Raw genomic sequence first — 7,455 nt, 5'->3', positions numbered from 1 at the left:
AGATAGATAGATAGATAGATAGATAGATAGATAGATAGATAGATAGACAGACAAACAGACAGGGAGTGCAACTGAAATAGGGTTTCCAGTGAAGATGTCACTGGAAAGGCCATACTGAAGCAGAGTTCTGAGCTGATCCTGTTTGGCAACTGTGGTTTCCAGTGTGGATGATTCTCTCATACTTCAGGAAACATTTGGCAACAACAGAAGCTTTGTATTATCCATTTTGGGATAAGAGTGCTGCTGTCATTGGCTAGGTGGAGGTCTGGGTGTGGTCACACTTCTCATAGAAGAGCTGCTGACAGCACAGTGTTTTCTAGAGGACCTGACTCTGCCCTAGTTTCAAGGAGGCTGCTGGGGAGTGAGCCTGGGAAGCAGAGGAGTTAAGCTTTGTCACTTCACAGGAATGTAGATGTGGGATGCTGGAAACCCTTATCTAGGCGTTTGCCCTTTTCCAAAAGCTCTGAGATCAGGGAGCTACAAGTGGATTCTGAGCAGAAGCAGGCCGATGCCATTTGAGACAGTCTCATTGCAGCGTCCATGATGGAAATCTATGTTAGTGAGGGGAAAGGGTGGAGGTGACTGTCTCTGAAATAATATGAGTATAATATGTCACAGTAACCGATGAAGAATGGTGAACTGGTAAAGCATTTATTCCAAACACAATCACTCAGGCAATTTATAGTCACCTTAAAATTGGCATCTGTAGACCCAGCATCCTAGCTATTCATTTAATTAAATTAATTCATTTAATTAAATTTATTTAAATTATAGGAGAAAATGACCACTGTCCAAAATTAGATTTTAGTAGTTACAGCAATACAATGTCTCAAAACAAAAGCAAAGCAAATACATATACCAGCTTAGAAATGCCAGTAATAGTCCATTTCTCTTCACCAACTAATATGAACTTTTTCAAAAGGCCATTTCATTCAATAAACCAGATTTGTTAGCTAATTACAGTAGTTCCATATGCAACTTTCGTGGGATCATATTGACCATTAAATCCATATCTGCCTTTTTGTGTTTATAACCTCTGTGTGAATAAGTAAAAATTACGATTTGATTTAAAAAGAAAAAAAACAATGAAAAAAATCCGTATTTTTTCCTTTTTTTGAGATTTTATGTTAATTATGTTTCTCCATTTGCTTTCTTTCCTCCAAACGCTTCCTTGTTTTTTTTCAAATTCGTGATTTTTATCCAATTATGTTATTACATGGAAATATACATATACACATATACATCAATATAACTTGTTGAGACCATGTTACTTGTGTATGTATTTCCAGGGTTGATCACTTGGCACAGGATAGCCAATCGGTGTGCTCCTCCCTCAGGTCAACCATCTCTCACAGATTTACTCAGTTGACCATGAACTTTTAGAATAAATAACACTATGCAGCTCAGAAAACCCAGATACCTTTGAGGGAGCATCTAAAGAGGATCATAAGAAGCTAATCAGAGGAGACAGATTTAAAAATTTAAAAAAATTTTAAAAGGCAAATTTCATCCAGATAAACATGGGGGAATTTCACGAAGCCAAGAAACGCCCATCAAGATAGTACCCGTATCCGTAACTGACTGCGGTGCTACCCAGGAAGCCTACGCCACTGTAGGCCTTTCCTACTTTAGTGCTCTAGGAAATCTTTTTTTAAAATATGTATTAGAAAAAGTCTTCCCCCCTTTAAGTCATTTATCTTTAAATTAATGATTTAAGGACTGAGGACAAATACGTATTTTTTAACTAGGCAAAGGTTCATTAGTGACAACATAAGCCATTTCTGAACCTTTATGCAAGAACAGAAAGTGTCCCTTTGTAAAGTCACAAATATCTTTGTAACTGTAATTTACTGAGCAAGTGAAATAGTGCTATTTTATTTCAGAAGAAGACCTGGTTTTATGCATTTATGTATTTAAAATCACGCGAGAGACACTTTAGTTTTTGTTTTGTGGAAACATGACGTTGGCAGAAACTGCCACTTAGAGCCCAGTTTTGGAATGTTTGTCGATTGAGAAAATAAATTCTTTCCTCTTTCCTTGCCCCCATCGTTCTTGGCTCCTCTGGATTCCTACAAAGGCCTACGTGGAATCCTTGCGAATCATGGCTACACCTCTACGGCACCTCCACCTCACCTGTTTCCAGCTCTGTTACTGTAGTGTGAGGTGGTCACACTCCTGAGTCTTGCTGATGATTCAATGGGTTAGGTGTGCCTCCTGGGTGACAGAGAGTGCTAGATAAGAGGCCGCGCTGTCACTACAACTGTCTGTTTTAGCAGTGCGGTGTGAACCATGAAAGCAGCTCTTTAGTAATATGCAGAAAATTGCAAATAATTCCCTAGGAATTATCTTTAATATTATCAATAAGTACAGTCTGACTCTAGGAAATAGTATGTGGGGCTCGAGAGGTGGCCCAGTGGTTACCAATGCTTGCTGCCTCCCAGGAGACTTGAGTGGTTCCCAGAACCCCTATGGAATGCCTACGATTTGCCTGTAACTGCACCTGCAGAGGTTCTGGCGCCCTCCTCTGGCTTCTGTGGGCACTAGTTACATACATAAGGAATCACTGGAAAGAATACTTAAAATTATTGTTTTTTAATGAGGACTGTACCCGTTTCTTATATTTTCTATGGATTTTCTCCCTCAAATCAGATCTTATCCTGGGGGAGGTTTCTATGGATTTCTTTGATTTTTTCCTTCCCTCTAATGCTAGGTCTGGTGTCCCAGTCTGTTACCAAGTATCATGCACACACAGTTGATAAATTTTGCTGTTTGATTTTATGTAGAAATTATGCATCAATGGTTACAAGGCACAAATTTTACATCAAAATTATTATGAGAAAATGTGATTATTTATTTATGTATTGATTTTACTTACTTATTTTTGTAGGAGAGATACTTAGTTCATGAAAGTAAGCTTGGGGAATACTTTATTTTAGCGAAATTATGGCATCTGGCACTTCTTTGAATTTGTCACTTGGTTCATTTAAATTTATATTTTCATAAGACAGAAAACTGACAATTTGAAAATGCATTAGTTTGAAACATTTAAAAGGATATGGTGTTTCTATCTAGTCATATCTTTTCCAGAAATTAATCACTCTTTTTTTAATGTTCTCACTCACTGTAAATAGATCCTTGTTAGCCCACTAGTATTCCTGAAAAGTGGCACACTGATGTTCCTCCATGTGGCAGAGAGGAACGTCCACACTGCCAGATGCCTTGGGCTCACCAGAAGAAAGTCTTCCTACATTGCTGGCCCTCTGGTCCATACCCTTTGAACAAGAGACAAACCATCACAGAATGAACTTCTTGGATGTGCTGGAAGCTGGGTGTGGTTTTGACACATTGCAAAGCAGCATTTGAAAAGTGGGGGGAGGAAAATTAGGGACTTAAAGTCTCCACTATGCAGTGAGTTCAAGATTAACCTTGATAAGATTAACCAAGATGGGATACATGATATCCCATCTAAACAGCTAAACAAACAAAGCAAAACCTAAACTAATCCAAAACAAAAGCAAGCAAACAAACAACAACCCCCAAATAAGAGAGAGAAAAGACACATGTTGGACTGGTTACAGTTAGAGCCCTTGCTTTGTGTCAGCTCTACTTTAAGTGATTATCTCTGAAAGATGAAAAGATGCCATTAGTAGCCATGTTTTTACTGTTGAGCTTTTATTATTTTATCTTACTCTGTTGTGTATAAGTGTGTGTGTGTATGTGTGTGTGTAAAATATATGTGTATGTGTATGTATATGTATGTGGTATATATATATGTATGACAAGAGTAGTGTGTAGTCCAGGCTGTTATTCTGTGGTATTCTCCACCTTACCCCTTTGAAACAGGATCTCTCACTGAACCTGGAGCTTACAGTTCTGGGCTATGCCCTAGGCCTCCTGCACACTCCCATCTTCACTGATGTTGTGGGCATGCACAGGATCACTATGGGCTTGCTTTATGAGTTTTGGTATCCAAACTCTGATGTGTATGCCTGTGCAGTAAGCACTCTTAACTGCTGAGCTATCTCTCCAACCATTATTGTGGAGATTTTAGATGGTGTTCTAGGTAAGTAGACACATTAAGATCTCTCTCTGGTGTCTGCGAGCTCTGAGATCATCAAACGAGTTTAATTTCAGAGTTCTTTGTGAAACAAATATGTTGAATTTTGATCATGTCCACATTCAGCTGAAGGAAAGAAATAAGCAAATTAATTAAACAGATGTAGCATCAAACTGCCTCCTAAAATATATATCCTTATCCCCATCTAGCCTCAACTGTCATCAGAGAAGTCTCTACCATTGCAAAGGCAAGCAGTTAATACAATGATTCACAATAGACAAAGTGTGGAGGTCAGGTGGCTGTGGAGTGCTCGATCCCAGGGATGTCTGTATGAGTTCCTTACCCCATGGCTCAGAACATCCTGGCTTAGAACAGATAGAAAGATGTAAGACACAACAGTAGGGGAGCATGGCTGCAAAGTAAAGTGTTCTGGACAGGACAGACCATTTCACACATGGACTTTCAACAGCTGTAGTTGCTTGCACAAGAGCTGCACATGATCAACCCTGTCAGTATTTCTGCATGGATGGGAGAGGGGCTCCTGAGGTGCCACCAGGAACTGAGAACATTAACAGTTGCTGGCAGCTAGGGGAGGGACAGCCATATTCCTTCAAAGATGTGGCACCTGGTAGGCTGCCTATGTTCCATAGATGGCCCTCTACCCAGGAAAATACAGGTAGACAATGAAAGATATGAATTTGGGAGGGTGACATGGGGGCTAAAGAACTTGAAGGGGAGGAAAGGAGTGAGTAAGATCAAAGTGTATTGTGTACGTGTATGAAATTCTCTAAGAGTAGAAAATAAAACTGCATTAAAATTACAAATAACAGTGGCACGAAGAAGGCAGTTGAGAAGGAGGACAGCATGACAGTGCACACACATGGGTGCCTGAGGGGAAATCAACGGCTATAACTCCTCCCATGCTCTACCACCGCAGCCATGCAACAATCTCTAGTTCTGTGCTTTTGTTCTGACCTTCAGGGATGGAAAGCTAAAGATCAGAGAAGGCATTTCCCAACTTGGCATCCTGGCTTGTGTAATTCTATCATCTATTCTGTCAAGACTTTATAAATAATTCTTCAGGAAGGAAGGCTAACAGCCCTCAGCGGTCCAACCTCATCATGTCATTAAAGTCCCCCTTGATTCCTACGACCGGACTCTCTTCAAGTGGTCATTTCATGTGTGAACTATCAGGCAATGCTATGTCTTATAGAATACATGTTATCCTCTTGGGATGTTACTAGAACCCTTCATCCTTGTGTTGGCTTCTCAGAGATTTTATTCAAATCATTTTTTTCTAAGTAGTGCGATGTGCTGCTGTCAAGAGAGTAAGAGTTCTAAATGTTTCTATTTTTCATTCCTGGAACTTAGTCTGTAAACAAAACAAAACAAAAAACAATAGAGACATAATGAATGTTGATTTTTAACTTTGAAAACGTGTCCTTAGAGGATAACTGCTTCAGGACTTGGCTTTCTTTTTGGGCATGGCTTTTTACACTTACAATTCCTGTATGGCAGCCTGTCTTCCTGTACACTTAAAGCTTCTTAGAGACAAGGACTGTGAGTTTTCATTTATTATTTTAAGCCCCTAGCACAAGAGAAGCCTGGTAGGTCCTCTGCAAATGGTGTCTCTATAAAAGAATGAGTTAATTTGTTATTTCTGAATTCACATGTGGCTTTTAGTACAGGTGTTGAAAATGTAAACTCTATAATGCATGAAAGAGTTCAAGTTAAAGTCACTTTCTATGTTTGAAGTTATGACATCTTGAGTACATAAAGAAAAATTAGGTGAAATATTTCTTTTCACTGAGTATGCATGCCTAGACTACAGAGTTAAATTATTACAACCATTCATTGGAAATCTGAAGAATTGGTTTAAAATCCCATCTGTATTGTACATAAAGGATTAACGGTACATTTTGTGTATAATGCTTTGATGGTCCACATGTGTTGAACACCCATTTCCTAGGTTTCTGTGTTAGAAAAGAGTCATGTCTAGAAACACAGTCATATCTTAAGTCTGAAAATGCAGTCTTCCTCATCGATGTTCATGGTGACACACTTTGTAGTTAAGGATTTTAAGCCTCTAGGTTTGCTGCCAGTCTGAGGTTTCTGAGCCTAGTGAGGTTCTTCCCGGTAATAGAGACTTGTGAACATCATTTACACTTCAGAGTGGTCCTTGGACAACAGTGAGCCTTTTGTACTCTACAGCAGACTCTGTCCTTCAAAGTACCTTAAAGGGTTATCTCAGTCTCCACACTCAGTCTGCAAGAGTAATAGGTTCTTCACCCCATTTTATCTGGGAAGGAGAGAAAAATGAACAAGTGTACCCCATTTCACCTCGCTGGAGAGTGGTTGAGCTCTGAATGACACCATTAATCTGATTCCCAGTGTCTATGGATTGCATCACTGTTGATATTGCTCTGCCTAGAGAGAGCAGCACAGAAGGTGTGCCAGCACATAATGATAAGATGCTGAACATTGCAAAGGAGCACAGCCCTAGAAGTGTACTTCTTTTTCCCCTGCCCCTCAGAAGTGTACTTCTTACATGTCACAATGGTACTTGATGTCCCTTAACATGTGAGTGTGGGCTGCCGTTTCCTCAGAGCCTATGGGTGCCTGATGTCAAAAGAATACCTTAGCTTGGTTCAATTAGAAGATTTGTTTGTATGGGGAAACTAATATTTGGGAAAAAAATTTAAATATATACATATACAAATTCATAACACATACTTCCCTGGTGTTCAATGCAAGTTACAACAGTGGCCCTCAGGTAGGGTATTATCTCTCTAATGAGGCTATGTTCAGGAAGGGGAATTGATCTTAGTGGCTATGACACTCCTGGCACACAGTAGGTACACTGGGAGCTACTGCCTTCATTATTCAAGTATCTACCTACAAAAGAAAACTCAGAGAGCCGAAAAGCTTTTTGAATTATTTAAGCCTAGGAGCAAATTTTGTTGGCATGTTTCTAAACCCATTACTTAATTGAATATCCAAAGAGCAGAATGGAAGTATAAATCCAAAAATCATAGTACTTTACTTTGCTATGAATCATACAAGATGTTGAACAATTTTTAAAATAATATTGCTTATGGGATTAGAGTCACTCATGTACACCTGCATGATTACATAGCTAAGGGCTATATTCTGATTCTCTAATCTGAACATTTATGCCTTAGTTAGGGTATGTGTTGCTGTGAAAAGACACCATGACTGTGGAAATTCTTATAAAGGCAAACATTTAATTGGGGTTGGCTAACAGCTTAGAAGTTTGATCCATTATTATCACAGAGGGAAGCATGATGGCATGCAGGCAAACATGATGCTGGAGAAGGAGCTGAGATCTTGATGTAGATCCTGATCCACAGGCAGCAGAAGGAGACTGTCAGCCACTT

General features: G+C 39.4%; 1 protein-coding gene across 1 annotated transcript in view; it reads left to right on the top strand.

The window, feature by feature from the left end:
• Positions 1 to 7,455, top strand: part of Kcnb2 (potassium voltage-gated channel subfamily B member 2) — a 405,973-nt gene that overhangs the window by 42,084 nt on the left and 356,434 nt on the right. The gene's annotated exons all lie outside the window — the stretch shown is intronic.

The sequence above is a fragment of the Grammomys surdaster genome, unplaced genomic scaffold (genome assembly GCF_004785775.1).
Source record: "Grammomys surdaster isolate TR1022 unplaced genomic scaffold, NIH_TR_1.0 64, whole genome shotgun sequence".
Lineage (NCBI taxonomy): Eukaryota > Metazoa > Chordata > Mammalia > Rodentia > Muridae > Grammomys > Grammomys surdaster.
This window is presented reverse-complemented; position numbering and strand designations above follow the sequence as displayed.